Source organism: Ammospiza caudacuta, chromosome Z (assembly GCF_027887145.1).
Source record: "Ammospiza caudacuta isolate bAmmCau1 chromosome Z, bAmmCau1.pri, whole genome shotgun sequence".
Classification (NCBI taxonomy): Eukaryota; Metazoa; Chordata; class Aves; order Passeriformes; family Passerellidae; genus Ammospiza; species Ammospiza caudacuta.
In genome coordinates, this window is record NC_080632.1 from 38996096 (window position 1) to 39006690 (window position 10595).

The window sequence follows — 10595 nt, forward strand, 5'->3', positions numbered from 1 at the left end:
TAACACTGCTTAATCATGGCTTTGCACAGACCCGCTCAGGCACGTATGGTCTTGCATGGTTTCTCATAAACAAAGCACACCAAGCACACCCAAGCACATGCTTATCTTTGCTTCCTGCTTCGGGGTTCTGCTTTCTGTTGCCAAGGTTTGCAGCCTACCAAAGTTAGCATGTCTGTGTCTGTAAGCTGAGCAGTACCCTCAATCCTACTTTCTAGCTGTATACCCATACCTTCTTATTCTCTATTGCTTACATGCCATCTCTGGTTTTGCTGGGAATTTTAAGTATGGAATGGAGAAAGGACTTCTTTAATGAGGCTGGTGAAGAGTTTGAAGTACAAGCCCTGTGAGAAGCAGCTGAGGGAATTAGGATTGTTTAACATGGAGAAAAGTGGGCTAAGAGAAGATCCCATTGCTCTCTTCAACTACAAAACAAGAAGTTGTGGTGAGGTGGGTCTTGGTTCTTCTCTCAAGCAACAAGCTATAGCATGAGCAAAAATGGCTTTAAATTGCCTCAGGGGAGGTTTAGATTGAATATTATTAAAAATGTTCTCACAGAAAGGGTTGTCAAGCTTTGCAACAGGCTGCTCAGGGAAATAGCTGAGTTGCCATCCCTAGAGATAGTTCAAAGAAGCATAGATCGTGGTGATTAGGGGCATGGTGAGCTTCGCAGCACTGGTTTAATGCTTTTATTCAATGATCTTAAAGATCTGTTCTAAAGTAAGGGCTTCTGTGAGTCTGTATGTGTTCTGCGACCTTCAAAAGCACTTTATCACTCCCTTTTTTTTTATTCTCTCCCTTCACATAAATAAAAAACTGCCACTGTAACACTGTTCCGCTACTGCTGTAGCTCTTAAGTTATATCACTTTAAATAAAATGGTGTTAGATAGTATGGGTACATTTTGAAAACCTCTAAGACATCAGATGTGACTTTATAACCTTTTCAGCCAAAGATGGTTTTGTACAGAGATGTTATAATTTATTTTCATACATTTATTGCAGTAGAAAGAGAAGAAAATACAGTCCCTGTTTTCTTTTATGCTGTTGCTTTGCTTTGTTTTTGTTTTGTAGATGTTTTGTTTTATTTTGTTTCTGGAAGCACTACGATGTGTAGGCAACAGTAAAATGCTAGCAGTAAAAGTGAGGTACCAGATATCAAGTTCAGCCAATTGGTGAATTCTAGGATTTCACAGCATAATCAAGAAAGTAGCCCAAATACTGGTTAGAGAAGCAAAAGAGAAAAAGCTCACAATAAAGGTCATTGAGTCATCAGTAGACTGAGCAATTTTTGCTAATCGATCCACAGAAACACTTACATGCATGGCTGCCTTTAATAGCTGCTTCAGCACTAAATAGCATCTGCTTAAAATGATAGCCAACCACAGAAATGGACTGCAGTAATAACCATTGTTCTTATGTATATGAAAGAATGTCTCTCACAAGAAAGGGCCCAGAAAAAAAACGTAAATAATATTCTATAAATTTGACAAAGTCAACTAGATACAAATGTTTGGTAATGTTAGTTTTGTGTTTACACTATTTTATAACATATTAAGGAAGCTCTGCAATCCCAAAGAGAAGTGGTTGGCATAGGCATAGGCTATAGTTGATCTCTATCAGCATAGGCTGATCTCTATAACCTTTTCTTTTTTTCTTGTATGAAACATCTTGAACATGTGCAAAGACTGAAAGACACTAGAATGTGTGGTCTACAATGAATGAAAATCTTACTATATTTAAGCAATAAAATGCTTTGTTCATAGTGGTACAGTCCATTAAGCTTTTCGTTAGAGCTTTTAGTCATCTTTTCATTTGGAAAAGACTGAAGAGAGGAAAGTTCTTTGAAGTTTATTTGTACCTTTGTAGTCTAACTTCTTACTGTGAGAAGTAGATAACATGTTTATTAATATTTATGAAAGTTCATGAATTTTTATTATGGTTTCCATAGTCAAGAAAGCATTGAAGAAAATCACTAATTCTCAGACCTTGTAGGCACTTGCCATATGTTACTGGTGATCACACATTTTGCACAACTTTTGGAACAATACAAGTTTTACATGCTGCAGATACCATCATCCACATGCCTGGTTTACATTGTTTGACTGCTTCTCTGCGGGGAAGTTTGTCCCTGTGAGATGTCACACCCTTTTCTGCTGGGGACAGAATATGTTATAGTATGATAAAAATATGTTATCATATTATCAGATAACAAAAGTTGCTCTTTCAAAGTTAGTTCTGACAAAGTAATGTGTTGTAATGTGTTGTACCTACTAATATTTATTTTCAGATAGAATAAAGTGAATTTTGCATTATTTTTATTTTTGCTTATTTTATGCAGTAGAGTGATTCTTTTCACATTTTAAAGCAAGTATTATACATTTAAAACATAAATTCAACTGAGATATGTTCTCAGAAAAAATAAACCAGCAACAACAAACGTAGCAAAATAATATTTAATATCTTCAGCCTTTACCCTCTTTATTAATCTCTTTCATTCCTGGAATAATGAAATATAACCTGCAATTAACTGACTATTATAAAATGCTTCCATCACTAGTTGTATTTGAAGTTATTTTTTGTTTGTCAAGGTAAATAGGATTTGCACTGTCTTCATAATTGTCTTGCACAATGCTTAGGGCTATACTATACAAAAAGAAGAAAACTCTTCTTTCAGCTAACTAGTAAATCCATGCTTGAAGTTTCAATTTATTTACTATTTAACACAATATTTTCTATGTATATGATATTATTTAGTTAGTTTTAATTTTTTAGTTAGTTTAATTAGTTCTTTTACTTACCTTATCAGCAACTATTCCTGAAAACAACTAATTCACCTTTGTTTCTCCATGAAATTTTTTTAGAAATCCTTAAATAACAGTGCATGAGGATCTTGTATTTGATAGTTTTCTCTAACATATTGTTAATATTTCACATCTTCAATGTTACATTTACGTTTGTAAATACATAACAGTTAAGTAAGAAATATTAGGCATTACTTATAAAATGATACCTTTCAATATATATATATATATATATGTGTATTTAAAAAAAACAACAAAACAACCCAACTAATATCTCTGCTTAGAGGGTGCAATATCTACTGCAATGAGTTATGGGACATGCAGTGATCTCATATTTATCCCACTGCTGAAAAATGTCAGTGCCTTAACAAATATAATCAACTCAAAACTGCTTTGTTTTATGCTCTTTTATGCTTAAATAATTTTGAAAGCTTAAAATTGAATTTTAGTGTCCTGTAGAAGCAAAGATTACTTTTTTTCTACAAGTAACTGAAAGGCTATAATGAGCTGAGAGTTAGTCTCTACTCGCAACTATCAAGGGAAAAGATGTAAGAAAATGGCCTCAAATTTCACCATGGAAGGTTTAGATTGTATATTAGGAAAGAATAGAAAAGAATTCTTCACCAAAATTATTATCAAGCATTGGAATAGTCTGCCCAGGGAGGCAGTTGAGTACTACAATTTTTGAAATGACACATAGATGTAGCACTTAGGGACATGGTTTACTGGTCGGCTTGGTCGTGTCAGGTTATGGTTGAGCTCAATGATCTTGAGGATCTTTGCCAAGCTAAATGAATCTATGATTCTAAGTTCACTAGTCAGAGACGAGCTAACTCTCATAAGAATTAATTAGTAGTTTCCCAGATTTATTATGTTTTTGAAGTTTTGAGATCAGGACTTTTATATCTTCCAAAAAATACTGGTCTGATTTACTTGAAGCTATTAGAAATTATTACCCTCAATCAATTTTTATGAAAACAGATAAATCAAAAAATGCCTTCAAAGATCTAACATTTATAGCAAAATGCCTGTAATTTTTTTAAAGAAAGAATTGATCCTTATCTTAGTTTGAGAATTAAGAAACAAGCCAATAGAAGAAAATTCGCCAATGTTGGCTATCAGTGACAAAACCTGGTTATAGTTTTAGCAAATCTCAATCATTTTCTTGGCCTCAGATATTGAAGATAACTTCTCTACCCTTCATGTAATGTATGCTAGAAAGTAAGATTCACGGGAAAAGAAGAAAAAAGAAATCTCTGATAGAATACACACATGAAGTTCTTCTATTTTAATTCCATTGTAATGTATTTTTTTCTGCATCACATTTCATACAATGCTTTATTTTAACTAGGTTAGTGGTTTCCAGGTCAACAGTAGTAGTGACTTCTCTGGGGAGCTAGACCTCCTATTATTAGAAAAATGATCTGGGGACCTTACTCAGAACTCTTTATCCCTGTCTTTGTGACCATAAGGCTACATATCAGAAAACACTTAAATGTTTTAGGATGATAATATGTAATGAGTATGAAATCAGTCTAAATATCTCTTTTTTTATTTTTTTTTTTTTTTTCTGAGTAGATCATTACTTTCTTGCACTTCCTTAGGGGTTCTTAATGAAACTTTCTTTTGTAGTCCATTAGCTGGAAGCTGTATCACAAGCAATGCAGACATTAAGTTGAGATGGTATTCACTGTCAAGTAGTCTCTGTATGCTTATTTAGTATCTGTAGTGAAGCTTCTTAACATACTTCCTCAAAGGGGAGCAGATTTCATTCACCCAGATACCATGAAAGAATAATAGCAAAAAAAGACATCAAGTTGTGGAAGCAAACCAGGCACACTGAGGCAATGAAAAAAACTAAGTCATGCATCCAGAAATAGTCAGTGTGTTTCATATCAGGAAGGGGAGAAAGTAGTGCTGGTTAAAAATCCTGCCCACTCAAGTTGGTTGATTAGTCAATAACTAAGTTAATTAATAACCCTTGGTTGGTCAAACCCCAAGTTAATCAATGACCCTTTGACCTTTCATCTCCATCCTTTGTTGTTCTGACTTGATCCAATTGTCTTGTGGCCAGTGAAGCGTTCTCAAGGCAAAGACTTCAGCTTCTGCAGATGTAAGGTTCTAACACAGTGCAAAATGCAGTACTTGTGTCTCTGCCTCTTTAGCTCTGGCTCATATTGGTGTGTCTATACAAATGGACTCTACACACTTATTCTGGGATTGGTCTTTTGCCTGAGATCCCTAAACTTCTTTGCAGCAAGACTACACATAGCCCTAGATGAAAATTTTGTCCAGGGAGGTGGGCCCTGAGAGGATATTTTACCAACATTGATCAATACCTCTCAGTCCATGTCTGTCTTTTCAGATGAGAAAATCTAGTTTTAACAAACCTGACTGATTGCTGTGGCTAATGACAGCTGACAACTTAATGGATTTTGGTATTCATGTGTTCTTTTCTTGCAAAAATAAATGTCACAGAAAAATGCTGATTATTTTTAAAAGTTAAGACTTTTTAAAGAAAAATAATAGAACTTTGATAGATAAAACATAGTTTGTACTACAAAAAGTGTACAAAAACTATCACCTTACTTTTAGAATAAATTTAAAAGGTGGCCTTTTTAAGTTTTTCTCTTCCTTCTATTTTTTTAATCTAGTCTTGATAGTCTGGGGTTTTTTTGTTCTTTATATGACATTGAGTTCTTTCAGAAGTTGGCAGATATTTATGTGTAATGTTATCATGAAATATTAATTTCTTATGATAACTCACTCCTTTTGAGTTCCTCTGTTTCTCAGTAGTTGACACAGATAATAGTGTGGTGAAAGACCATCATGTAGTTGCCTGCGTAAAGAACTGGATAAATTCATGGTATGTAATAAGATGGGATTTGGCACTGTGTTGGGTGCAGCACTGATTGATGAGTGATGAATACACATTTCTTATTGATTTTTTTTTGCCTGCAGAGATATTCTTCAGCCTGAGATTTAATGGTTTTTTGGGTTTTTTTTCCCATTCACTTTTCCAGTCTGCTACCCAACTACCATCAACATTGCTGATGTGTCAGGAAATTTCATTCATACCTGTGAGATTTCTCTGCAATCTGTATGATGAGGAGAACAATTTAAAGTGTTTGCTAAACTCTCTATGGTTTATTTTGTAATTTAAGCACTTATGCTCTGTTTCCTTCAATTTCTTATCCAATGCAATGCTTATGAAATTTTCTGGAGATAGAATACTTACAATAGAAAGTACAATAATGCTTAATAACCATAAAAATACTTAGGTCACCTGCTTTCAGTTAGGCTCAAGGCTGCCATGGTTATTTTCCTACAAGTGATCATCTTAACTGAACAACTAATCACTGTTTTGGTGAAAAGACCAATTTCCCAGAGCTTTCAGCGTTAGGGCTTAAAGTGTCACAGGATGGGAAATATCTCAGATACGCTAATTAAGTCACCAACAAAAGATTGAGAGTACGTTTCTCTCTCCAGATTAAAACACAAATCCATTGTCCTGCAACTAACTGGTGAGGTCTCATATAGACACTTCTCAGTTCATTAGAAGAAAGAACAGAGATAATTTCTCTCAGGCTGAGCCTGGGAATCAGAGGAAAATAATTAAAACAATTATTATCTCTTTTTCTGTAACCAACTGGGGAATCATTTATAGTTATGATTCCCTAGAGTGTGCTATTCATAGTCGCCAAAAATGTGAGATGTTTCTACTTTGTGACCAATTAAGTATCACCTTAGCAAATCACATTATAAAAGACCCACTACTTTCATTAAAGTGAACCTTCTGATCCACCTGAAGACTTGAGTCTTTCTTTTCCTCCCTGGCTCAACATAGTCAGACACTGGTCTTGAGATCAGCAGCTTTGTCCTGTATACATCTGGTCCACCATTACAGTTAATGCAGTCACTTTAAAATTAGTCTTGAATTCTTCTATCAAGAGTGCTGATGCAGCAAAGAGATTTTCTTTGGCTCATTATTGAGTATTTTGTCAGTTTCAAGGGTTTTGAAGCCCACAATGAGTTCTGTGCTGTCACAGATATTTTATTGGCCTTTTTATTGTCCTTGATGTCCTTGATCCAGATAGTAAATGTCAGAATTAATGAATGTAAAATGATATTGATGTTTCTAAAATAGGAGAAGTTGCAGTAATTGTATTAGAAGGTGTTATTAATGGGCAATAATGCTAAAAATAAGTAAAAGGTAAACTTATTAGGGAAATTCAGTTTAATCAAAGTTTAATAGCTGCTAGAAATAATTTTACCATTTCTTACTCCAAGAGGGCGTACGTTGGCTTAGCTACTTAATTCTTTATAAAACTATTGTCACAGGCAGGTCTAAATGCAAACCTGAATTTCATATACCCTATTTAGGTCTCCTCCTATATAATTCAAGATATCTCACAAATAGCGAAAAATTTTCAAAATGTGGCACACATTCATTTTAAGACAGATATGAAATGCAAAATAGAAATGTTGCACTGGTAATTCTCTCTATTGAAATAAATTTTCAAATTTTGTGTTTCTGTCATAAATAATATTTTATCATATTTCATTGAATATGTTTTATGTTGCCCTGACTTAAACACATGGAATATTTAAAATATCATTAATGGAAAAAAATAGGGGAAATTTTATATTCACAAAAGAAAAGAATAATCATTCATTAAATAAGATGGAAAGGAATACATGCCAGTAACTCTAGTATTAGACCTAAGAAAAAGATAATTTATTTGAAGCAGAATCTCAGTAGGCAAAAAAAACCAACCAACCAACCAACCAACCCATAAACCAAACCAAACCAACTATAACAGAGAGAAGTACATTCTATTCAATGGAACAGAACAAGAATTGATAGTATATATCTTTTAAACTTTTCCTGAAAGTGGTCATTAGGTGTCACGATAAAAATGTTTTTGATGAAACAGCACAGACTTATACATAGCAGGGCTCCAGAATGTGTATCCTGTGTCTTTAAATTTTTCAGTTAGAAGTTTTTTAGAAGTTCATCTGTATTTTTTTAATTTAAAACGTTCTCTTTAGGACACATTTCTTTTTCTTTTCTCTGCCTCTTGGACAAGAGCTCATTTTTCTTAACTGGCATAACATGCCTTTGAATAACAGTTTAATAAAAACTAAGTAAAAGATGTGTCACTTAACTTGCAATTGGAAACACAGGTGAAATCAATGAAACCTTGTCCTCTATTACACCAGATAAAGGATTTGGTCCATTAAAAACAAACCCCAGAACTACGGGTTTTGTTTGAATGGTTAACGTTTGAATTCAAAAGTTAGACTTTGTAGGTCAATTGATATAATCTTTGGGATAGATTTCAGTCATAAACGCTTGGTTAAAGTTAAAGTTGGATTATTGTTTCGGTTAAAAATATCTATGTATTTAAATGCGTAAGTGACCCTGCACAGCATGAATATAGTTACAAAACATTCAACAGATGTATTCTTTGACAACAACTCTATTTTATGGTAGCAGAAACGTTTTCCTTGAAATAACTGTTTTTCAGAAGTTTTGATTTTAAGTCTAAACAAAAATGAAAAGAATCTTTAAATGCTGCCCTACTGAATTTTCTGATAAACTTGGCATAATGTATGCAGAAAGAATTTTTCACTTTTTTAAAAAAATCAGTTCACAGTCTCTCCCTAATATTTTTTTCATGTTACTATTTTATCAGAATTCTCTAACCCTGTGAGATAGCAGTTTTGAAATCCTCTGTGCATTCATAGCTGTAGGGTGCAATTATAGGTACAGGCAGAGGAATAAAGCCATCTGAAATAAACTGGAAAGCATTTACCTTACTTTCAAAAAGAATATGCAAGCTGATTTGGTCAATTCTTAACTTATGTGGAATTTTATAACTAGAACTTTCAGAAAATGTAAGCTGTGTTTTATTATCTAAGGTTCAGATAGATTGCAGAGTGAATTTGTAAATTGTGGAATCTGAAACTTTCCATGGGAGCATATGATTTTTAAAAGTGCATGCTGGGAAATAGCCCTCCAAAACAGTTTATCTGATGGAGAAATAGGGACATGAATATGTAGCTCTATATAGGATGCTCACTAGACTGAAGAATGTCAGAATAAAAGCTCCTACTTCACTTGAAACTGTAGAAGCCATGCTCAAGATGCAACCCTAAGTGTTTAAAAACAGTTGTTCTCTCTCTTACTTAATTTGAATGAATTTAGACTAAAACTTCCAAGAGTCTCTCTTCTAATCAGTAAGAATATATTTCTAGGTTGTCAGCAAAAGTATACGCTGCCCAGCTTGATGATATATCACTTAATTATTTAATGCTTAAGTGTATAATGAGGAAGTGAGACAGCAGGATTTAAATACACTGTCGTGCCATTTTCATTATCCATTTCTAAAACTGTATTGTATAGCAAGCATATAGGACTTGGGGAACCTGTGTTAACTAGAAAATCACAATTATTGGTCAGTCTTTAGATGGCTTACCAAATTCAGTGATTTTCATAAAAGAAAATGCTTAATATCTTCTGTGTGTTGGAAAACAACTAATACACTGGAAAACACATAAAACATCTAATACATATCATCAAAAAATACAGATGAAAACCGCAGCTTAAATTAACTCTGCCTCTCAGTGAAGAGATTAGTCTTCAAGGTTTGGGTTAAGAAAATTCTACTCATGAAAGTACAGAGTAGTACCTTGTTAAAGCAAGAGAAAGTTTTTAGTTGTTAGGTTCAACTCAAGGACGAACTTCCAAAAAAAACCCAAAAGCAAGAAAATAAAAGATATGAGGCTTTCACTTTGCATTACATGTTGCATTAGATCATACTATGGGCTCCATTCTAGATTTTTTCATTCAATACCATAAGCATGAGAAACTCTCACCAACTAAGCATAGCTCTCATAACTATGATGCAGAACTTTACCATATCCATTAAATAACATAATCTTTAAAAGAGTCTTTTTAGGTAGAGGATCACATTTTGCTTGCCTTTGAGAAATGTACCATGCTAATCACTCAGTTTTGCCACGGAGACATTTGCAATTAATTATTATGCCTGTTCTCTATTTAACCCAAATCAGTTTAATTTCTTCAATTTCTAGATTAAATACCTTTATCTGTAGTTCCACCATATTATGGTACCAAACACTGACTGTTTAGGATGTAATGTCATGGCCTGCTATTGATAGTAGAAAGGTGGTGTTGGGATATGTCAGGTTGTCTTGTTTAAATGGGTAGAAATATTTTCTTCAGAGCTTCAGACACCACCGCAGAGCTGGTGTCTCTCAAGAGATAAGAAGAAATTAATGAAAAGTAGTGTCTTTTGCAGATGAAAAAATCCCCAGAAGCACATACCACATCAGTGTCTGTCAGCTTATTCCCAGGAATAATTCAAATGATTTTGAGTGTCTTTCAAAAACTGCAAGATAATTCACAAAAGCTTATTGTAAAAGAGAGGTAGCATGTTGATTGCAGAGATGGGTGATTCTAACATAGTCCGATTAACTGCTGTAAGGACACTTCTGCATGAGAAATCCATACTAAGTATCCAATAAATTAATATTCTAGTTTATTATGTAGTAGCTCCCAAAGGCAGACAAGCTGTCAGTGTCAACTGATTTACTCATTTTTTTTCTGCAGATATGTTAGTCCAAAAATGGGGTTATTTTGCTTGTGGCTTTTTTCAGGTTTATTTTGGTGTGGTACCGTGCAATTTGGGCATTTGGGGTTTTGCTTTTCTTGTTGAGTGGGTGTGTTTGTAGTTGTATGGGGGTTTTTGTTGTTATTTTGTTTTTGT